The sequence below is a fragment of the Zootermopsis nevadensis genome, unplaced genomic scaffold, assembly GCF_977971745.1.
Source record: "Zootermopsis nevadensis isolate Lab colony 2312 unplaced genomic scaffold, Znev_1.0 Znev_ptg000017l, whole genome shotgun sequence".
NCBI classification, from domain to species: Eukaryota; Metazoa; Arthropoda; class Insecta; order Blattodea; family Termopsidae; genus Zootermopsis; species Zootermopsis nevadensis.
Genome location: NW_028259149.1, coordinates 8,396,707 through 8,421,359, shown reverse-complemented (window position 1 = coordinate 8,421,359; position 24,653 = coordinate 8,396,707). Strand labels below are relative to the sequence as shown.

The window sequence follows — 24,653 nt, the reverse complement described above, 5'->3', positions numbered from 1 at the left end:
TGACTAGAGAGTTTTATAGGGCTGTACTAATTTTAGTACTTCTTCATTGCCCCACACTGGAGACCAATTTTAACTGTGTGTGGTTGTAAATCATGTGCAGTTTCTAGATTACCTTCCCCTGTCCCACTTGCTAAATAATTAACGCTGTAATACAGCCCTCTGTCTTAACGCAGGTGATCTGCAGAGTTCGGTGGCTTACAAGTTTAATGAGTTATTATAATTTGTTGTTCCCTTGTCCTTAAGACATTTGTTATAAATAAAGCTATGCTCATTTACCGTATGCTTTCAAATACTCCTTTTAACTCCGTGAAGCGAATTCCTCCGTCAGAAGCTAATAGTGAGGTCATCTATTCAAGAAATCACCATCTGTTATGGAACCTGAAGGCCTGTCACCGTTTTCACAAGTTCCCGCCACCGGTCCGTATCTTAAGACGGATTGTCCCAATCCGTACCCTCATACCCTATTTACCTAGGATCCATTTTAATAGTTTCCCGTCTACGCCGCCGTCTTCCGAGTCGTCTCTCTCCGTCGGGGTATGCAGCCAAATTTTGCATGCATTTCCTATCGCCCCCATTCGCGCTACATGTCCCACCCATCTCAACCGTGATTGGATTGTCCTAATAATACATGGTGAATAGTACAAATTATGGACCTTCTCATTATTCAACGTCCTCAACTCTCCTGACACTTTTGTTTTTATTATCTGTGGTTCTACAGTTCTTGAAGGACCTTGGCCTTCTCCAACATGGGAGGTTTCTTAATCTCTTTGTTATTCTGATTGAGAGTTTTGTGGTTTCATCAATTCCTGATCACTGATGCTTTGAAATACCCTCTTCATCTCCAGCGCAATGTACCGTGCATAATTGTGATCTTCATTAGACACTCAGTAGCTTTCTAGTTGATACATCGGTCTTACGCGACCTACGAACTAATCAAAATCATTGATAGTATTGTTTTGTGCTCACAAAATAAGGATCTTTGTTTTTGACATCTTTACAATTTGTTGGTTAGTCATAAACATAGGTGAGTTGCCACATTCATATTACCCGTCTTAATTTCCGGGGTTCGGTACCCAGCGAGGGCAGAGATTTCTAATTTCTCTCTCACATTCAAACAGGTTCTGGCGTTAACCCATCATTATTTCTGTTCATTGGTTTCGGATGATCTTTCACGAATAGCTACTTGTCTCCATTTACTACAGACGTTTTGAATTTACTGAATTTACCTCCACGTTTTCAAGGTTTTGTGCTTAGACACAGAGTTAATTCATGTTACGTATTTGTAGTGTTCTCGCTTTAAATATACTTTTTTTTGAAATGATGTTCTATTAAATGACTTAGATCTATTTCTTCTAAACTATGGTCTTTTCCGAATAAAAGAACCGCTTAATTTGCAAACGAAACAATTAAATCATTCAGAATAATGCAACCAAACGCAATAGAACTTACACAGTGTCCACTATCAGGTAATTATGATCGGGCTTTGAACCAGAATCCGAACACTTCAGTTTGTATGTGTCCTCACATGCGGTTACGTTGTATATTTGATTATCAGACCAATCAGAATTACATACCTGCCACATGTGCTTTACTCCATTTTCATTCAGTAGATTATGTCACAATTTAAATGAAAATAAATAATCCATTTTCAGTCCTTGTTAGCGGCTGCAGTTGTGACGCAAGTGGTCGATACCGAAAGAGGCTCTCTCGCAAAGTCCCATCTACTGCCATCTCTTGGCTGGAAACATGAACTAACAGATTGTTCCGTTCGGCTACCCGTTTAGAGACGATGACCCTTTAGCCGGTAAAATATCTGAACTGTTCTATATTTGGTACATTTAGTTACAATCCTGGACTCTTTACGATGAAATACTTTATATTACAGTAAATTCGTAACATCTTTAAACCATATCCATCTTGAAAGTTTGAACATGTCTTATTTGTGTTCATTACAAATAATATGTGAACCATTTGTAATTGTGGGTATTGGCAATGTTGACATGCATAAGTACATTTAAGTAAAATATCACAATAATTCAAACAATAATAGCATATAGGCCGACAGGAAGATCCAAGAAACGATGACACGACCGTCGGATAGCCTTTGGCCTGAAGTACTGATGATGACGATGGTAACGGTGAATAAGGAGAGTTGACGTATACAAAAATAATTAATTTTGTGGCAACAAAACCCCAGGCTTCAACATTACTGGAATACTTTTTTGTCATACATACGCCAAAAAACATGTGTTCAGAAATTGTAACTTAGTGACATTTTGAATACAAATTCAGCATCGTGATCTTAGTAGAACGTGTAACAAAAGTTACATTTTCAGCAGACAAGTGGTGTAATTGATTAGGTATATTCAGTGAAAATGAACTGAATATTTGGTAGCAATGTTCCTCCATCTGAAACGTCTTCCCCCTCTACCACCCAACCGCAATGACATGGAGTCAGCAGGATCAAGAACAGGGGTTAATCCTTGAGAATGTTACTTGCAGCTGTCTTGTAGTTGAATTCCATGCACGTTTGTTATGTCACGTGGTGTATAACTCGCTTGAGCTGTGAGCTCGCAAAGTTAACAATCTCTAGCTTGTCAAGGAATTGCCCGCATTGTTTGGATCCAGCAAGTTCGCTTTGTTTACAAGCTCTTGTCAGTGGTCTCTATCCTGAGCCACATGAATCCAATCGATACCCTCACATTCTGTTCATATAAAATATATTTCACGTTGTTGTATAGTCTGCGCTAATATCCTTCCCTTTAGGTTTCCCGACGAAAATTTTGTATGCATTTTTTCGCCTCTTTTATCATGCTGTATGTCACTCCCGTCTAATACTACTGCATTACAAATTATATTCCTCTTTTATCTTCAAGTATTCGCTTACAACAGCACTTCATGATCCAGTTTCTTCCGAATCCTTGCCTAAGTTTTTTCCCGTAAAATTCTGTCAGTACTGGACCTTGTTCATCCACTACGATTTTGAAAAACTATTAATTTTATAACTAACAGTCGCTAGGTGGGTAAAACATTTCTCGCCTTTATGGATGCCGAAGGCTCATACCCGTGTGTGCAATTGGGATAGGGTACAAAAGAGAATATTTTTTCGAAATAAATAAATAAATACATTTGTTACTTTTTGTGTCTAGAATTTGGCTCAGAAATACATTTGAAGTTAATTTCGCCTGTCATGTCTCCGCTGGAGAATAAGAATATCACGAGCTTACGGAAAAAGATACAATCTCCTTTTTGAAAACGTGATCCTGTCTTTCTGAAGGTGGAACAGTTGTGTGCCCTCCTGAGGCACGGAACTTATTACCCTCTTCGTAGCGGAGTTAACAGAGACGTTCAAGAAGTAGAACTGGTGACGAAATTAGCTTCAAGCAATTTAACCGTTGGTGTAGCACTGACTTCCCAGTTCTCTTTTATTGTGTGGCTTCTAAGAAACGCATTTTATGGAGCTGTAACTGTTAAGTTAATAGTTTAATATTCTATCTCCGCCACTGTGATGTTTCTCTTGCCATTTAACTGAATGTTTTATGTGTTTGTTCTTTTGACAGAGCGGGGAAAATAATCTGTGAATTGAAATTTGTTTTGCTTCTTCTACTGCTGAATCGGATTACAAAAATAAAAAAAATAAAAAAAATTATGAGTAATATAAATGTTTGAGAAAACGATGGGATCCCGTTGTTACTGGATTTTATGTTTTTATATATTTTGAGTATTTATTAATAGTATACGTTTTTAAATTATATGACCTTCAGGTCAGTGAAAATGACATGTTTGACTTAATACTATGATCAGGCAATAAAATCCGTACTTCGAATTAATTTAATGCAAAATATTGCTATAATCAGATAAGATAAAATGGTGTAATATTTCATGTGTTGTAATTCCAGTTTAGTTAGGTTATCTGGATTTCTGCTTTCGTTTGTTTCATACGCAAAATTTCGTAAAATGGCAACTCACGGAATTTTTTCACCAGTTGGTCTTCTCAAAGAGGCCTTTGCTCCATGGAGTTATTTCGAGATAAGAAAATGCACATAGGAAAATAAATTCTTCTGATTCTTGCAAGAATGTTTCCAGTCATGTGATCACATTATGATTTCTCTTCGTTAAAATAAAAGCCACTGTACCACAATACAGTCACACGATGGCACTTGACGTCTTAAGGAATCGTTTTCGTCTGTCTTCCGATAAACGCTTTGATTTTCAACCATCGTCCTTGCAGGTGGTTTCCCTGTCAAATTTGTGTGCGTTTTATTTTTTCGTGTGTTCGCGGCATCCAAGATTGAACTCAGACTTCTTGATTTATTAGACTAAGGGTTGTAAATTGACTACAAACATTGTAATTGCTGTCATCATTAAATTCGAAATGCAATGGAAAAGTATTTTACTTCTTATGTAAGGAGAATCTGTAATACGTAACAGCTGAATAAGCACGTAATAGCAGCCGACTTTTATTATATTTTTGTCTTCACCTGTGCATTGAAACCTGACATTGAAATGTGTGAATCTCTCTTTCTGAGGGTAGAAGGATTGAGAGGAATGTGCTGGGTATTATATTTTAACTTGGAAGAAGTGAGATAACATAGAACTCTATAGAAACATACGCCATGAGTTCATAAGACGCATATTACTAATGATTAAACCAAGATTATAGAATCTATGAAGACCACGATATAGCATGAAACTGTAAAACTTGAGACGAAGAATAACAGGAATACGGAAGAATACATGAAAAGGACATCGTGAAACATTAAATTCACTTATCGTTGAATTTAATAGCAGAGAGAATTTGGTGCTGATTTGGGGCAACATATATTTAAATAGCGTTGTTTGGCTCTGCTTAGTCAAGGTATGAGTATAATGTAACATTATGTTAGATTGTGTTGTGTTATAATTCATTAATTGTGTCATTGACTTAATACTCTTAATATGAAACTGTTAAATTAACCATTGTAAATCTCTTATATATGCGAAATACATGTGTATTCCTGTGTATTCATTTTGGGAAGGTGAAGTGTAAGTTGCTATAGTGAGTCATATATGATACAGTACTTATGTTAAAACACGAAAGACAGCCTGAAGATGTCTTAGTCCTGCAGAAACATGTTGCAGTTTACTTGATAACTGTCATATTTTAATGTCTGTAAAATTGTAAGATTTGAGGTTTTCACAGCGTTGAGTATGAAGATTTCTGTCTTCTGGGTTGTTGCGTTGTGTAGTCTGGTAGATGTCCACCAACGTTACAGAGGTCATGCTATCTCCGTCATCAGGCGATGAATTCATGACCTCTGAATCGTTGGCTAACATCAACCAGACTACGCAGCGCAACAGCCCAGAAGACAGCAATCTCCATCTATAAAATTAATAATTTGGCGGCAGAGCTGCATTAAATTTCGGAATTTCACTATCTCCTGAAAATAATCTTAATTCATTCATAACCAGCTTTAAAATTTAATGAAGCGTCATTAAATGACCCAAGAAGAATAACTTTAAAGATTTATGTATAAGCATATTTGGCAGCACGTATTACGAAATTTGTATAATGTCTCATTAATAGGGACATAACAGACAAACAGAAAAATACTATAGGCTCTGACACGACAGCAATCAACTGACTGCATGAGGTAAGGTGAAGATTTTAAATTTAAGTTCATCCCCGGTCAAACAAATACGTAGCATGGTGCCAATGACGTCAGGTTATTGGTCGTGTAATTTGGTTTTGTGGTCGTTACTGAGACCTCCCACTAAGCGAATCTGGATTCGATATCACATCATTATAGATAGGATTAAGCAGGGGAGGAACAGATTTTACATTTTTTCCTTCCCTCTGTCACTAATTACACTGCTCTCTTGACCGTCTGTTTAATAGAATACAGCTGAATAAAGTAAATATTTTATATGTATGCGATAGTTGTCGATTTCACTTAAAAGAAGCTGGCCAGATTTTACTTTAATTTATACCAGAAGAATATCAGCATATTTCTGTGGTAAGATGGCCCCTTTTATATCTCTCAGTGAAGAATAGAAGAAATGTAGGAAATTGTGTCTTAGTATTCTGGCATTGAAATCACCGAATATTCACTGTTTCTGTAAGCTTGTGAATTTGACGTCTGTGAAAAGAGTTGTCGAATGTGGTCTTCTGGGTTGTGACGCCGTGTAACTTTATCTGCAAGATTGCATTGCTACACAATCAACATATTTTATGTCTTGAGAACTTCACAGTCTAAAGTTCATGTAATATCTTAACCTTCGGCCATTCACTGCTATAAATTTTACCTACATCGAATTTCACGTTTTACAAAGTTTTTTTCTATCGTTATGAGATTATAAAGGAATTTCAGTTTTATATTCTTGCGAATTTTTATTGAAAACCTTCCACTGCTGCCTACATCCTAATATTCTTTTATAATTCCCTTAATGAAGGTAAAGAAATGCGATACATCCTGTGTGTGCCGACTGGTACCCTGTCTTGTTGAGGGGTGGAGGGTGGGAATGTCACGAACAGAGGAACGGTATATGCAAATAAGCACAGGGAGGGAAGAGTAAGTATATAGTAAAATAAAACGAGATAAAAAAATAATATGCAAAACCATCAAAGCAAAAAGAATGAGCCAAAATGCTCGTAGACTATGCCGAGTGAATTAGATGGAACAAAAAGACATTCAAGGTGGAGGATGGAGGACTTAATTTCCACACAAAAAAACTACAGCAGAAGTGACAACTTAGCCGCCATGATTCTTTTCTATCGTTTTTTATACGGAGCTTGTGATCGCTTTAGGCAATAATATGATATCAGTACTAACGGAAAAACGTAATACTTCTTGGCAAAATTTGGCTCGTTGCTAAACATATGTAATGTTACTGTAAACGTAGCTTTCTCATATTTCAGTGGTATGATATGTGACTGTGAGCGTGACCGAATTTTATGAATGTATAACTGAGTACAGCAATGAATATGAAGTTCTCGAACCTGTCCCATCATTTCCCCCCCGAATCTAACGATATGAAAGGAGCAACTTGCAATTTCAAAGATAAATGGTGTAGGAAACTATTTTTATTGTTACATGTTGATGTCCTTACTCGCAAGATTAAGCCGACGAAACTAATTTCATGATGGATATTTGCTTTCTTATTATATTCGCGGCTATTACGTAGTTGCAGTGTTTATATGCTTCGTGTTTGAAAAATTAATTGGCAATTAATTTTACAGGATATTTTATCCATGTTTATATTGTAGAGTCTAGTCATGTGGGTTGTGATGTCATGTAGTCTTATGGGTGGTAACAGACGTTTCGGAAGAACACTGGTAACCACCTACAAAACCACACGTTTTGGAGTAACGTTGGCGTCCATTTTTATTGTATTTCTATTTTAACCGCATGGCGCAAAATCCAGAATACTACACTGGACAGTGTCACCACAATCAGAAACTCAAATCTTAGACGTTGTTCATTATTTATCGTTGCCTGAAAGTTTTTTGATTCGTTTATAAAGTTTCGGGTTGATACGTGAAAATGATAGAAGAATTTGTATATTTTTAATCAGTGCTGTATCTGTTTTGAAGATAATGCGGTTGCTGACAGTAGTTTCCATTTCTTTGACTATACCCAGTCATAAATTGTTCTTTACTTTACGAAATATTTGTATACATGTTTTCTGTTCTACGAATAGAGGAATAAACCAATGTTTTGTATAAATTGTTTGGACCATTATATTAACTTGATATATTTTTGAATAAGTGCCAAGAATATTTTGTTTCCAAGAAGAATTTTTTAACATCACCTACCATAGTAATGTAGACATAATTTTTTATTAAGTACGTAAACGTATTAATAAGAAAGTGACCATATACAGGATTCAAAATCTGATCTTAAAGATTAAATTCGCCGGAAGGAGAATTTATTTGAATATATGAGTCACTTGTAAGAGAATGGAAGGAACGTTATGATGATAAATTTCAAGCCGAAGCTTGTCTAAATATCATCCTGTAACTCAGTTCCTACTACAAAGAAAATACGTCTCCATTAAGAGGATCACATATCTATGTTTATTCTGGTAATCATGCTAGACTCATAAATACACTGTGGGCAAAATTAATAATTACTGATTATTATTAAAGCAAGTGGTAGATACATTTGCCACTGGGTTTTAAAGGGTTAAAGAAAATAGTGCACTAATGACAGTTTTGTCGAATATCTGAACTCTAAATTAATTTGACGGTGAATGAAAGAAAATTATATAAGTACTACGTCTTCTGAATGGTAAAAAGATAAAGCAACATAGAGCTAAATAAAGAATATATTTGAAGTAGATGAGTTATCTTAATTCAAATAATTTGAAACAGTGAGACAATAAATACCATATAGGAGGGAAAAACATTTCAATTGTCCTGCTATAAGATTTGCATCAACAATAAATTAAGATAAATGCGTGTACGGTATGTAAATAATACATATTTTAAATTGTGGGCTGCAATCTGTAAGAGGTCTGGATCTCTCTGGCTCTGTTATTGTTAACAGACCTGAGTTCCATAACACTGAATATATGTCGCTTTTCCATGGACTGTTTCTTCCGTGAAGCATCCATGTGACTTCCTTTGCGTCTTCCTCCAGATCTTGAGACCGACAGTTCGTCATTTTTTTATCTTTGGGTTGGGGGAAGGAAGAAAGAGGTAGGAATATTTTCCGTAAAATAAAATTTCAGTCCCTTTGCTTCCCTCCCCTTCATTCTTACCATCCCATCATCGACTTTCCCATTTTTATTATTTTTTTTCGTTCATGTCCCTCTCAGCTTCGCGTTGTCTCCATGCACGCGTAATGCCGGGGCCAATCCCATTCGACTTCCGCGGGAATTTGAAACGGTTCCTCCCCAACCTGGGGGAAGAGCTGCAATTTATTCCGGCATTTCATTTGGTTTGGGAGGGGCCATGCGTCCGTCCGTCTGTCCGGATGTACGTCCGTCTGTCGACCCCTTCTCCCGGCATGCCCATCGATCGCTTGGCAAGGCAATACAGCGAGCTCCTCTGTCGGAAAAAAGTGAACACATTTTGCGAGAACCGAAGTCCAGTCCCAAAAAAGGGTTAAGCATCCTCCCGTATGTAACGATTAATTATTACTCATCATAAGTTCACCTGAACGCAAATTATGTCTTCCACAGTCTCCCAGTAATAAAAGGAACTTGGATTGTGAAAATAAAATTATATCGGATTAGTTCAAACTAGGATAATTAATTGTTGGCGGAGACACAAATCGATAGCAGGGCTGTCTCTTTGTTCCTTCAAAATGACTAGATGATGTCTCTCTCATGTCTGAGAGACTTGATTCTGTAACAAGACTCTGTCATGCATTTTAGTCAGGAGTTTCCTGGTTTTATGATTTTACCAAACAGTATTAGGATGACAAAATCAGGAGGAGGATGTGGGCGAAGCATGTAGCACGCATAGGACAGAGTAAAAATTAAAACAAAAGATAATCTGATAATCTTAACTTAAGAGGCTTGGAGAAATAGAAGGATAATATTAAATACGTAACATTCTGCATTTACTTCCAGACCAAACCTTTTATTAGGTGTATTAGAGCTTTTGTGGTTTGGTGTCATGGTCATGCCAGTGAATTATTATCAGCAGAGATCAGAAACTTGTGTGTCTCATTACATTCCAATTCTTCTTTTTTCTCGTGTTCTTAAAGTTTTGTATTGACATATTCTGTAGAGAATTTTAAATTAAAATATTTATCTATGCTGACTCTACTGTAAGTTTTATTTAAACGTACTTTAATTTGCCTTAACTTTTTCCCTTGATATACAACTTTAGTTAGAACTTCGTACAATATTTCACTCATGAATGAGTCGTAGCCTCTCTGGAAGTCTGTAAATAACCGAAGCAGGTTTACTACCCCATTGTACTTCATATTTCCTTTTAACTTTTCCCTTCAAGTAGACGATGAATGCAAAATGAAGTCGTGTACGGCCTGTACTTGTTCTATATCATATTGTGATGCAAAATTTTCTGTTACACGATTGAGATTTTTGTTTTGAAAATGAAAATTCTCTATTCTTCTTCAGTGTCTTTTCAGAATATCATTTTTGAACTTTTGGTATATTGTAATGCCCTGTCATTGTGTCTTAGTGCGCTTCAGTGACATTTTAATTGCAGCTTTAAGGGCTAACTGAATAAATGTGACGGAGACCTAAGTTCGCCAGAGTTTTAATGTCATCGCGTGAGAGGGAGAATGTTGGTCCTGAACTTTATTAATTTCTGATGTTGAGTGTGTCATATTTTGATGTTGTGATTATTTTGGTGAAGTTTCAATTATTGGTTTACATAAAGGTATTTACTAAGTGATAATATATTACGAAGAACGAATTGAAAGAAGAATGAATTTAAATAAAATAGAGTAGGGATATGCTTGGTATGGTTCAAAGGATAATAGTTATGATAGGATGTACTAATTTAAGGGATTTTTTAGTAGGAGCTGGTTCATTATTTTTTCAATATATTTTCACATTCTTTATGTATTAATCATCCCATCATTCAGCACTGTATGTTATGATCATCGATAAATAAACCACAAACGAACCGACACGTATTTAGATCAATTCTTATGGGGTGTGAAAGTGAGATATGGACATGCAGCTAGGATGCGGCTAATATAAATTGCGACGTCTTGGAAAATTTTTACGCTTAAAGCTATGAAGTAAGTGGGAAAATAATATTAAGATCGATCTTAAGGAGACAAGTTGATATTACGCAGGATGATGGTCCTAGCTCATAGCTTGTGGTCAATGGCGAACCTGTACCAATCTGAACTAATCTTAACTAATTATAATTCAACCCCGGACAATTAAGATAAATGTCTGTAATTTGTATGCTTTGGAGCTGTTAATGATGCTGGACAAGACATTAACAGAATATCAGTTTCGATATCAATACACAATAGCTGTAACTTTTATCAGGTAAAGATGAGTATATGGGTGTAATTGTATGCAGGTTTGGTAAAGGGTGATGAACCGACAGTACACCCCTCCCTCTTCTCCATGAAATTGTCAGCTAAACAGCCTCTTTCGTTTGGCCGAAGTCTGCAATAATTACTCCTGGCTCAGTAACGTAGTGCCTCATGCATACGCGTGTTGTGTGCAGTAGGAAATGACAGAACACTTTCCTTTGTGGTCAGCATTTAAAGGAAATTTCTTGTTTCAATCTATGCGCATCAAAAGTCTTTGCACATCATGGCGTTTTCTTTCTAAGGAAATGCAATTAATATATTTAACTGCTAAGGATTCTGCGAGGCTTTTTGTTCTTTGAAATTCAGACTAGAAAGTTAATGATTCTAAGCAAGATTGTATCTACTGTTGTATGGAAAGGGTTATTAACATAAATTTTTTATACTTACTTGGCTCTAACGCTGTGTATAAAAACAATATAATACAACAGGTTGCAGACACTAATTAGTTTTGCTCACAATCGGGCAATAATAAAAATTATGTGCAAACTAAAAAGGTTTAATTATCTATGCGTAACAACGCACACTACTTATTAAATTTCAGTAAGACACCATTTTGAAATTCTACAAACTTTTAGCAGTGTCATCTCTCTTATATGATAGTAAATACTGGACTTTAACTAAACATCAACTGCGACAAATTGAATCTTCCGAAGTGAGATTCCCGGGATCAGTGTCAGGTTACAGAAGAATGGATAAACGTAGATATTATACAGGAATTAAATATATTCAGTCTAAGAGAGAAAATAAGAGGATATTTTTGGAACTACTTGGAACATATTTTAAGAATGTCGATGTATCGAATTCCTCGGAAGTTGTTTGATTACCGCCCCAAAGGAAGAAGAGAGACGTGCCGACCACCGAAAAGATGGAAGGATCAGTTCGACAAACCCGGAGATCGGAGCAGATCAAGGGGCCTAAACATTGCAGCTGATGATAATTACGACGATGGTCAAACTGGCAAGAACTATGTTAACTTATATTGTGTCAGATATAGACATGGATAAGTGTTACTTGTTTTATAAACCCTGAGGACAGTAACTAACAAACTATTTCAACTGTGCATGTGTTGTTTCATTGTCGTAATCATAGATTTGTTTAACGTCTTATATAAAATTTTAATTGGTATGTTTAAAATTACAAACTTGGCGATGAAGCGAAATTTTGAAGATACGTTAAACAAATTTCTGTAAAGACAATATTACTTTAAAAAATATTTAGGAGTCACCAGTTCTCTGCAAATTCCAGTTATTAGGAAAAGAAATGTTTTGAGTGAGATACTTTTCATCGCTACACAAATTCGGATTTATTTCAAATTGGTAAGAATCAAATGGGCTGTAAAATGTCCATGGCTTACGAAGTTAAAATTTTTAATAGGCCTACAAATTTTAGTTCAGTATTAAATAAAGAAATAAAGGAAAAGAACAAATGCAATATGTGCTAAAACATATCTGCAGTACGATATTTCGATTCTCTTTTCGGTACGAATGTGAACACGCCCATAAAAATATTTACAAGAAATGAGAGTACTGTGCTTTGTAAGTAACTTCAGGATTTTGAAGGTATGTATTTTAATAGGTTTCTCGTGAAATCTGAAACGCACTTAAGACGTATTTAATTAAACATCTTTTGGATATAAACTTACGTCTCTCATTTGTACGCATAGATCTACAACGAATTTTTGTTGTAGGACTAAGATGCAAAATAAGTTTTGAATTCTGCTTAGTAAGAAAACTTTAATGAAATTTCCGACTTACGTATTTCTGATAATTATAATAAAGATGGATGGATGTGGATGTAATAAATACGCAAAACACGGGGACTGAAGTAGATGAAACGTCCGAACCATTTTCGCACTGCACGTGGTATGGTCGAGTGTTTTTGACTTCCCTGCCTTGTGTGAAGAAGCAGTGACTGCCTCGCCTCCTGCTAAGATTAACATGAAGGACTTTCAGCAGTCTTCTCTTAACTTATAATTTCTCATTTACTCTGAGATTTCATGCATCATAACGTTTTCATCCCCAGAGGCAGTCGTCAAGATAAGTTTGTGCTTAAACAATTTTTCCCATCGTATTTTGTCAGTGACGGTAGTTTTCATACAGAAACAAAAGTATCATATATTATTTTGATAAATATAAAATATAACCTTTATTTTCGATAGGAAATATTAGGTATGGATTCTATTCTTATATTTTTACATTCTTCGACGTTGCCTGTCCTCGTAATTTGTTCTTCACACTGACATCTTCATGAGAACCTTAAATCTCATTTAAGACATTTGGCTGAAATCCTTCGGTGTTGAATTGGTCAGTCGCAGGGTTTCTGTTTACGCAGGACATCACGACGCTGAAAGACACTGACATCCTTGGCCGTTCCAGTAATGAAGACAAGATTTTAAATACCAGATTTTGTTGAAATTTAAATTGTTATTCGTCTTCAGAATCAGTAATAATCACATTGTCATGAAGAATTTGAAACCACCTACACAATGGCAGTTGTCATGATACGTCATTCCTACGTACTTACAGCCCCTGTATCTTCTCCGGACCTATCCTCTCCTCTCTTCTCTTCTCTTCTCCAGCATCACTGGTTTCGTTTCACCACTTCATTTATTTCTGTCCCGTTCTCTCCCTTTGTCTCTTTCTATGTATACACCAGTTCCTTTGTTTGTTAACTCAGACTGGAAGAGGAAGTTACTTCAACTTTTTTAATCAGACCGAAAGTTAATTATGGCTGCAAAAAAGGAACCTGAGCTTTACTTGGCTTGAAGTTCCCCCCCCCCCCCTCATCTCCCTACACTTCATGGTGTTGATGCACTGTGAAGATAAACTTTGAAAAGTCGTCATGGACACGGTGAGACGGAAAACAAAATTTTGATAATATTTCTTGACAAGCGGAATATGTGGTTATTGCATAGGTTCTACTTCATAAATATATACCATCTGCTACACGTTTTCTTATTTATGGGCTTAAAATTACCACTCTTGTGCGTGCCACTACACTGGATTTATATATTTCTTTACTTTTTAAAGTCGCTGTTTTAACTGAAATAGTTAAATATCGTCTTGTTTGTAATAAAGACAGTTCTCAGTGCTGCAGGCAAGGAGTTAACATCTGCGTTAAAATGTTACTCGATTCATTTCCTGAAGAGGCTCTGGACAAGCGAGAAACAGTGAGGATTGCTGACAGACTGACAAAGATGTGACCGAGGTACGTCCCGAATACAGCGTTCGTTTACGCTGCACAAACCTACTCGGTTGTAGACAAGAAATTATGTGGGTACAATGATCGCGAACGGCCTTGAGATTGTAAAGAAACTAGAAGTTTATGCCACATATTAATTGACCCTTTGAACCTGAAGCCCGTCTGAAGAATATTTAAGAATTCAGTCCATAACGCAAAGAAAACACAACACTTGTCTATTAGAGAGACCAGTTGCTTGATGATGTTTAAGAAAATAATTTCTGTTTACTATAAGAATCTTACGGAACCCGTAAATATGCTTCCTAAGGTAAAACATTACCATGTTCACAACCGTTCGCTACCGGCCTCTGTTCTCAGCCTGATTATTCCAGCCCACACACTCACTTCTGTTTCTTTAAAATACATTTTAATATTATCCTCCCATATAGACCTACATCTACGTCTCCCAAGTTGTCTTCCCGTCAGGTTTTCCTACCAAAGTCATCTACGCATTTCTTGTTTCACTTGTGCATCATTTGTCCGGCTTGTTTCATTGTCCTTTACTTCATTATTTCAATAAAAACCTGTTTCGGTAAGAGCACAAATTACGAAGGTGCTCATTATGACGTTTTCTCTGTGTTCCGGCTTTCTCCATCCTAGGACCAAATATTCTCCTCGGAACTTCGTTCTCAAACATATTCAGTCTATGTTCTTCATTGACCTCAGATTTTACACTCATATAAGAATGTAAGTAAATTTACAAATTTGCGTAATAAATGTTTATGTTTTTATATAATAGACAGTAAGGCAGATTCAGAACTGAATGGTAGCAAGCAAATGTTCTTCTTGAATGTGATTTAGATTTTCTGTTGTCATTGTAAAATATTTCAATGTTGCCACATTATCGAAAAAATCTCGAAAGAAGAAAGATATTTTTCATGTTATTGTCGTTTTGTAGCTGCAGTGAGCATTTAATAAATTTAATATCCATTATTATTAATATTACTAAGACTGGTTGTTGTACGAAGCGCACTCTATATTTTACTCCACAAGATTGTATTTATTCAGTTACATTATAATATTCACAAAATAAAAACCCTGATCACTAACTGGGACCGCAGATATGTAACAAATTATTTTTGGATTTTTCCTTCGTTATATTCAGGTTGTGCTGCAAACATTAAAAATAATAGCCGAACATAACCAAAGCGTTCACATATTTTTCACTATGTTTCTGTTTCGTGACGTGAATGCAAATGACCATTTCCTTTGAATAATAAATGATTTATTAAGAAAGATAATACATTTTGGGCGTAACCTACAATTTAGTGCCACATAGAGAATTCGTATGTGTTATTTATGAGCTCATTGTACATGCTGAAGGCGATGAATTTGCTGCGTACCGTGTCGGATTTTTAATTTATTATTAACTTGTCGTTAGTGTTTTAATATCAGGTATCAAGGAAGTTTAATTTGGACACCAGTTATTTAGCAATGCATGCGCTGTATTTCATCCAGAGAACATTTTGGAATTGAACATTTCTTCGTCCTTTGATTTATCTAACTCCGGCGCATTCATTTTTTATAAGCAACATCCACTGAAGTTTAATTTCAAGCATGCGAATAATTTTTATTGCATCACTATCAAACTTAAAATCACAAATAATTATTATCGGATCCATTTTATTAATACGTTTTCTTAGTTTATAGTACCAAGAAGTAGTAGTTTCACCAAAAATTAAATAATTAAAATTACACCTATCCACCTGTTTACGAACCTCGGATTACGAGTTTTCGCTTCAACGAACTTTGTAAATTTTACGTACTTTTCACTTTACGAATATTACTTTTGCTACAACGAAGAACCAATTAATTACGTCAACTTCTGTACAATATAAATGTTTGACTTCAACAGTGATTGACAGGGTTAATTAGGTAATAAATATCATAAAAGTAACAGTCTTCTTATTTTCTGATTGGATATTATTCTAACATATGTGGTAAAATATTGGGCGACTTCTCTGGGAGTCTAAAATCACTCAGATTTCTTCAAATCAATGTGAATTTCATTTTAGATTTGGTATTTTTCACCTTACGAATAATTTTCATCGAAAAAATTACATTCGTATGTCGGGGTATGAGTGTAACTGTTGATCATCGTCTTAATTCAAACTTTATACTGCCTAAAATTCAGATTAATTACGTCTTTCGGCCATTAGACCATCCTCAGTAAATATTCACCAGTGCGATAAAAAGGTACCCGAAGAATAAAATAACGTATATTGTTTAATCAGTCACCAACTACTCGCATATTTCTTTCATCCAGTATCGAGAACCGTTTTAGATTTATAATCAAAAATTAATGGACTCTAAGAATTACCACCAGTAAAGGTCTATTAAATCTCAATCTTTATGGAACTAATCGATAAAGCCTGTTGTTTTAACTTAAATTGAATTAAAATTACAAGTGAAGTTTGCTATGATCGGCGTTGAGTTGAGTTGAATTATTATCTACAGTATCATAGGGGTTATCATCATTAAATATTTTGTTTGTGTTCTGTGAGCGTTCGAGTTGGCGTGAACGGTTCTCACTTTCCATGTGGTCATTACGTATGTAGTTTTCAGATACAACGTAGAATGAGCGTGGTTGAGAACAAATTTCTGAAGAGACTGGACGTAAGTGGGGAAAAGCAACAGGAAAATGGAGAATATTACATCACGAGTAGCTTCATAATTGTTAGTCTATACAAAGGTCACTTCCTGGAGATTGTGCTTCAGTTTTAACAATAATTATTATGTAAGATTTGAGATTTTCACAGCGGAGAGTATGAAGATTTCTGTTTTCTGGGTTGTTGCGCTGTGTAGTCTGGTCGATGTTTACCAACGTTTCAGAGGTCATACTACCTCCGTCATCAGGGCGATGAGTATGAAGATTTCTGTCTTCTTGGTTGTTGCGCTGTGTAGTCTGGTTGATGTTTGCCAATGTTTCAGAGGACATACTGCCTCCATCATCAGGGTGATTCTTAGTATGAAGATTTCTGTCTTCTGGGTTGTTGCGCTGTGTAGTCTGGTAGATGTTTACCAACGTTTCAGAGGTCATACTACCTCCGTCATCAGGGCGATGAGTATGAAGATTTCTGTCTTCTTGGTTGTTGCGCTGTGTAGTCTGGTTGATGTTTGCCAATGTTTCAGAGGACATACTGCCTCCATCATCAGGGTGATTCTTAGTATGAAGATTTCTGTCTTCTGGGTTGTTGCGCTGTGTAGTCTGGTAGATGTTTACCAACGTTTCAGAGGTCATACTACCTCCGTCATCAGGGCGATGAGTATGGAGATTTCTGTCTTCTGGGTTGTTGCGCTGTGTAGTCTGGTCGATGTTTACTAACGTTTCAGAGGTCATACTGTCTCCGTCATCAGGGCGATAGAAGATTCTGTCTTTTGGGTTGTTGCGATGTGTAGTCTGGTCGATGTTTACTAACGTTTCAGAGGTCGTACTGCCTCCGTCATCAGGGCGATGAGTATGAAGATTTCTGTCTTCTGGGTTGTTGCGCTGTGTAGTCTGGTCGATGTTTACCAACGTTTCAGAGGTCATACACAGTTCAACGACCCAGAAGACGGAAATCTTCAATAATTGTCATATTTCTAGACTAAGTTACAATTACATACAAAAGTGTTGTTAATTGAAGTTGCGTTATGAAATGTAAATTTTATCTGTGGCTGTAGTCACTTTGCACATTGACTCAGTCACTTTATAGGTGCAAGCTAGGCAGATCGGAGGTAAGAGCAGTTAGTGACATGTAAAATTCTGTCGGGTTTTTTTCTTGATCTATACACTGTGTTTTCCGGTCCAGCTATGGCCGTCTTTCAAAAATATCATGGGATTGTTTGCGTTGTTTAAACTTAGCAGCCCTCTTTTATAGCATCTTCCTTTACAACGTCTATTTATATCTACCCTTTATATAATGGTTTTCTCCGTGTTCCTATATTCGTCGCAGAGTAGCAAATGAAGCTTTGTTTGGGCTGTAGCACTTTCTGTTGAGAGACCTCTTCACAGTCTAATGCGAATTGAAATGTCATGTTTCTTAGAAGAGAAATTGCTTTTAACTGGAAAAGACAGGAGATGGATATGAAAGCGAAGGGATGGGGGAGGAAGATAGGAAGGAATTACAGCAGTAAGAAATGAGAATGATGATAGAAGTTGCTTCCGGTATTGGTGGTCTTACAATTGTTTCGAATCGTGGGACTTAAAATAAAATTACGAATTCAGATTTCAGTTTCAATAGAATGGAACACGTTCTGCGTGACTATTATGCGTATGATGTAGCAGTTCTTTTAAGTTCATTACAAGGCAGTTATTGATAAAGTCTCGGTTATATTCACAGCAACGTAAATATTCATTTATTTGAATAGCAGCAGAAGTGTCTGTATCAGTGTAGTATGACTTAAGTTTGCTTTTCTTCAGCTGTTTGTTGAACATAGTAAAATACGCCCCTGATAAGCAGATATTAGGACATTTTGGCCTGATATTAATCCTCTCTCTATGAGAATATTACCACACTTCATGTAAGAAAAATTTGTTTGATAAGTAAACTTACACAGAATATTTGGCAATCCTAAATATATTCAGGAAAACATTCAGTTGGTTGATTCACTTATAAGGTAAGGGCTTCCTATTTGAACATCGCAAACACTGTGCAACTATCAGCTGTTTGTTTACTCATACCAAGTACACCAAATACAACTGTAACTAGAATTCACTCTTTATTTTACGCAGAAACTGAGCTGCTTAAATCAATTTGTAAAATGTTTCTTTGTTTCTAATCAGAAGGAGTATGGTTACAATTTTGTAAAGTTCAACACTTTTGCGAAGTATTAAAACAGCCTAAAGTTGGCCTTTGTTTTGGTAACTTGAGATTAAGTATACTTTTGACATGTCCATTATCTAAAGAATATTTGAGAGCTGTGTCGGGTGTCGGCTGTGTTTTTGTCTTCAGACGATTGATTGTCCTACAGGTGTTTGCTTTATTCCCACCCACAATTTTTTGAATCTGCAAAGAGACAGTTAGAGGGCCCAGTTCCACACAGACATAGTTTCACCCCATCATAACTACGATAATAACACATTAATATGATTTATACAGTGCACTCTATCATAATATTGGTATAATTATACAATAATTATCACAGATTATTAGAGAATTATATAAAATAGACATCACAATAGAAATCTTTATCTTCCACCTTTTTACTTAGAATAAGAAGAGTGGATATATATATATTTTTTTTAATTTCTGCGAAAATACTTTGCACGTAAAATAAGTGTGCGAATTTCATTGCAAATCAAGTAATTTTTGACATATCATTGTGTGTTGTAGATAAGTGTTCAGAGTAATATGTTATCTGTGGAATTTTAGACTTGTCTTTGAATGTCCTTTCGGTCTCTTCATGGGGCCACGCTTGTTGAACGGTCAAAATATTTATTTTTGCACATATTGCAAGTAGTAATGACTTCTCAGCTGCCACCTGCCCTGACGTTGACGATAATGGTACACAATTAGTGATAATTTTACAGAATACCGGCTCTAGCCGTTTAAAATTTCGTTGAGGATACACATTGCAATTTAGTGACATTTCCATTAATTAAATTATGTTTAGAATACGATAAGAGTCTGGCTACGGAGTTGATTTATAGTACAAATATTATCTAGCGTAATTGTAATTTGTTCTCATTTCTTATGTGTATTCAGAACTCAGCGTTTGTTATTTAGGAGTGCATAGTTGCGTAAATATGAACACATACGAAGATTTCTGTCTTCTGGGTTGTTGCTCAACAACCCAGAAGACAGACGTCTTCATACTCACCGCTGTGAAAACCTCAAATCTTACATGAACATCAAAATGTTACTGGGCCTCATAAAAGTACAAATGTGTTCCGTACGTGTGCGAGAGGTTTTTTTTTTTTTACATTTGTGTCTTTTTATGTACGTTGAATTTATCTTCTATTCACATCCGCTTTTTAATAACAGGTACTAATAGGTTATTACTTATTTTCGTAAATTCTCTTGCTTCTTTGATGTTTATTTTTAGTCTAATATTTTTTTTTGCATTTATTATCGGTAGTGTAGCCTTATTGGATCTCATATTTGGAAACGTTCTTATTCATTATTTTTAAGGCTTCGACTTTTTTCTTGCTTTTACAAATAAAAGTGTTGAATGGCGATTGGCTGTTGCCACGCAACTGAAGGAAGCCATGTCCCATTTTACCTGCGCTGGGGAACCGAATGAATTGCCATGGAAACCAGAATATTGAATTTTAAGGACCAAACGGGAGGGTGGTTGTTCCTGAATAGTGTAGGAGGAAGAGAGCTGGAACAGGGAGAGAAAATGAAACAACTGACGCCCTTTTTCCTCCATCTTTATAAAAGCTTTAGGCCTGTCATCTGCGCAGTGTGATACTGAGCATAAGACATTGTCCCCTTACACCCCCTCCATTTTTCTCTTCTTAATTCCAAGAAAGTGGAAAGAAGATGCTATCGATTTTACATCAAGGTCTATCTTGTTACTCGCATCAAGTGGAAAAATGGGAGGGGCTTCTTTGATTATCCAAAATATCTTTGATGGCGGAAAGCATCACAGTAATGTTGACCTTTTTTTAGCATGGACGAATGAAAATCTAGTCATTGTATGGATGAATGGATATAAAAATATATGCGCATATAAAGTGTCATGCCTTTGAGCTGTTACTTTTATTTTATTGTGTAACTGATTATAAAACAGTCTGATAGACGTGTTTCCTAGTTCATGCTTGATCTATAATAGATTTTCGCCATTTATGCACATATTTTGTAGTTTTTTTTTTAAATTAAATTTTAGTGAATCATCAGATTCTGAATATGTAACTAATATCATGGTTATAACGACAATTGACACAATGAAAATTTCTAAACATGAAGATTGAACCAAAGAAAATATAGGGAATTTTTGTTAACATGGGTCTAAATGCGTAATAGAAACCAAAGAAGGGCAAAAATAAATAAGGAAATAAAAGCAGAAATTGGTTATGTTTATATAATGTAAATGATTAGCATGTGCCAATGTAATAAGTGTATTTGGTTTTCATCAAGAAGACCAATTTCGTATAAATTAGTTTTACACAAAGCGACGAGTAATATAGGCTGTTGTTAATGAATAACAAGAAAAAATCACAGTGAAATATTTCTTGTAGAGTTTTATAGTGCATAAACCAATATAAACATGCCGATCGTCATAATATTGGAATTAGCAAGGACCTCTGAAACGTTGGTAAACCTCTACCAGACTACATGGCGCAACAGCCCAGAAGACAGAAATCTTTATCTCGATGTTGATCCTGTGGGTTGTAAAGTCCTGTGAACTTGTAGGAAGCAAACAGCGTTTAGGAGAAATATACTGGTTTAAGGAAATAATTTCTGTTTTTTTGAGGAATAACACTATACGAAACTCGTAAGCGTATTTTGTTACAACAATTATGGATTATTGGGCTTTAAAAGGAGGTGGTACGTATAGTGTGCCACTGTATTTGAGATATTTAAGGCAACTGTGCTGTTTCACCGCTAATATTGTAATTCAGGTGTGTGTATAACGGAGGGTATAAACCGGATCCTGTAGGATAAGACACAGTGTTCCATAAACCTCTGGTAATTTATTGACTAGGCAAATGACTATTATGTTTTTAATGAAGTTAGTGAATTAGGAATATAATTTCTGACGTATGACAGAGTATTAAATTCGCAAAATTACGTTCAGGGAGTAAAAATGTGTATAATCTAATTATTTTGCATAGTAAATATTTTATATCATAAATATGACAACAGAATGTCGACATGGGCCATTCTTGATCGCCTGCTGACGTGGGGAAAGGTTCGCCTTGCGTGTCAAATGAAGACAGACTCCGTTCCAGCAGATTATTATGACCAAGCCCTTTGAATATTCATAACTTTTCTGGGTGACAACAGAGCAGGATTTTGTATGAAACGACGCGGAGGATGTACCATGTATCGAGGGTTTAAAATCTGTATACACTGTCATAAATAGTACGTACTTTATCTAAAAGAAATTATATGTTGAAGTCTTCAGGTTGGTTAAAAATAAAGTTGAAATTGGTCCTATTCAAGTTTGCTATGCCTGTAATCTTGCAGAAGTTTACCAACCTTTCAGAGATGCTTGCTGACTCCATCATCAGGACGATGAGAGATCACCCTGATGAAGGAGGCAGTAAACTCCTCTGAAAAGTCGGTAAACATCTACCAGACTACATTGCGCTACAACCCAGAAAACATCCATGTTCATACTGGCCGCCATAAGGAACTCAAATACAGTAAAACCTCTCTAAATTGGACACTTGTGGTTCCACGAAAATGTGTCCAACTTACAGAGGTGTCCAAGATAGAGGGAAAGAGAAATATCAGATTGTGGTCTAATGACAATATAGTCTATTTACTTACATACATACACTAACTGCTGTAGGCTTACTTAAATTAAGAATTAATGACAATAGTATTAATAATAATCTTTTGAAGCCCACTCCCATGCATTGCACATTACACCCCAGCCTCAATAACATTTTATAAAGTTAATTCCACTAATTTTCGCTTCCCCATCGCAAAAACAAAAATTCCATTTCTGTTAACACAGTCTGAACTCAAATGCAAGCACAGTCTGTGTCTTCTGCAATACTGTAGTCCAGTTAAGGGTTCAGCAAAAGAATAATAAACACTTGCAATGCATTCCAATGCTGGGTTCAATGTCCATAAGACAATCCTCTAGAGAGGAGGCATTCATCAGTCAGAAATTCAAAATAACAAAATATGTAACTGAAAAACTTTCCCTGAAAAGCATCGAAGTTAAGTGCATGAACCTGTCTAACTTACAACAAAAGAGGTGACCAAGTTCCAGGATAAAGGGGTGTCCAAGATATAGGGTATTGTGGACATGTAAAATTATAGGATATTCGCCGGTTCCAATTAAAAGTGTCCAATATAAAGGGGTGTCCAGGATATAGGGGTGTCCAACTAGAGGGGTTTTACTGTATCACAAAACTAAATTTGTCCCTGTGCATAACAGCGCGGCATGGAAGTGTTTGGGGGGGGGGGGTAGTAGACGAAAGTGTCCACGAATTATTAACCTGGGCAGAATATGGAGTTGAGTAATCGGCTGCAAATTCTGACCTCTTTTCTCCTTGAGGGTGGTCCTAGTACACATGACAGGAGACTGAATGGCCCCCGGTCTAGACATAATACTTGCTGAGATGCATTCCGTTGTACCCATTCTCTTCAATTTAATATCTCGTCAAATACAACGTGGAGATTGTCATTGATGGCTTAGTAAATTAAATTATAGCATGAAGTTCTACTTAACACGTTCCTTTTAGCTGTATTTTCCTTGGCATTTTATTTTTAAAGAGTTCAAATTTATTTTCCTCTTTTAGACTAAGTAAGTAAAGTGCAGTTTTACGAGAAAACAGTTCCATTCATACTATCCACTAATACAGTAAAAGTAATGTTTTCAATCATCTTATATCCTAGTGCTTCGGAAAGTAGAGTAGAAGGTAAAAGTTTTTAAATTTCCTAATTAACTGCCATAGATATAAGGCATTGTGTGCCCTTAACAAAGCTTTACGAACATGCAAATTTATTTAAAATTTTACATGTATATACAATTTAACATTTTAAAACGTAAAAATGTAAATTATTTCATTTAATTCTTGTAGTGTGCATTGCGTTAGGTGCTAATTTATAGAGTCGAAATGGTAAAATATCTGTTGCAGACACTGAAAATTCAGCATCATTTGTTTTTATTTAAAAGACATTGACTTTCTTCTTATTCTAATATCAAGTTATCCCAGTTAATTAATTACATGCTCACGTAAGTTAATTAATTTTTCAATTTGTTCGTTTGTTAAATAATATATTGATACCGCTATCTTAGTAGATCTGTGTTACTGTAATTTTGGTTTTGTAATCAGATAATGAACGTTTGATGGCCATTTAAAATTTATAAATGTAGTGGTTTTCGTGGCTATTGAAATACGTGCATAAAGAAATCGAGGCGCTACATTACTGCATTGAAAGTAGGTGAGAGGCAGGTGCATATGTGGAAGGGAACGTTACATACGCCGCTTAAAATCTGGTGGCGCACGCTTTGAGCATGGAAGAAAAATATGTAAATGTACATGACTAACTATTAATGTCAGTTTGATTTATGATCATAAAAGACTTTAATACCTTCAATAAAGAGCTCTCTGTTCCTCTGGCATACGTTATAATTAAGTGTAGTCTGTGGCATGTATAAGGACTCAACGAATGTGGCCAATACTGAAATGTTGTTTGAATATAATATCGAAATTTTCGGAGTTTAAAAGAGTAAGAATTGAAATGCCATCTCCTTTCGCACAATCTGCAATTCATGGTATCTCGTTAAACG

At 35.8% G+C, this 24,653-nt stretch overlaps 1 protein-coding gene and 1 long non-coding RNA gene across 6 annotated transcripts in view; one reads left to right on the top strand and one right to left on the bottom strand.

Moving 5' to 3' along the window:
- Nucleotides 1–24,653, top strand: part of MESR6 (misexpression suppressor of ras 6) — an 841,969-nt gene that overhangs the window by 743,910 nt on the left and 73,406 nt on the right. The gene's annotated exons all lie outside the window — the stretch shown is intronic.
- LOC110839329 (uncharacterized) overlaps nt 1–24,653 on the bottom strand; it is a 140,521-nt gene that overhangs the window by 108,231 nt on the left and 7,637 nt on the right. The window contains exon 1 of one of the 2 annotated variants that reach the window (XR_002546438.2): nt 1,575–1,788. The exons of the other annotated variant lie outside the window; for it this stretch is intronic. This is a non-coding gene — a long non-coding RNA (uncharacterized LOC110839329). Of the gene's footprint in view, nt 1–1,574; nt 1,789–24,653 lie in introns of those variants that run through there. 2 annotated transcript variants of the gene reach the window in all.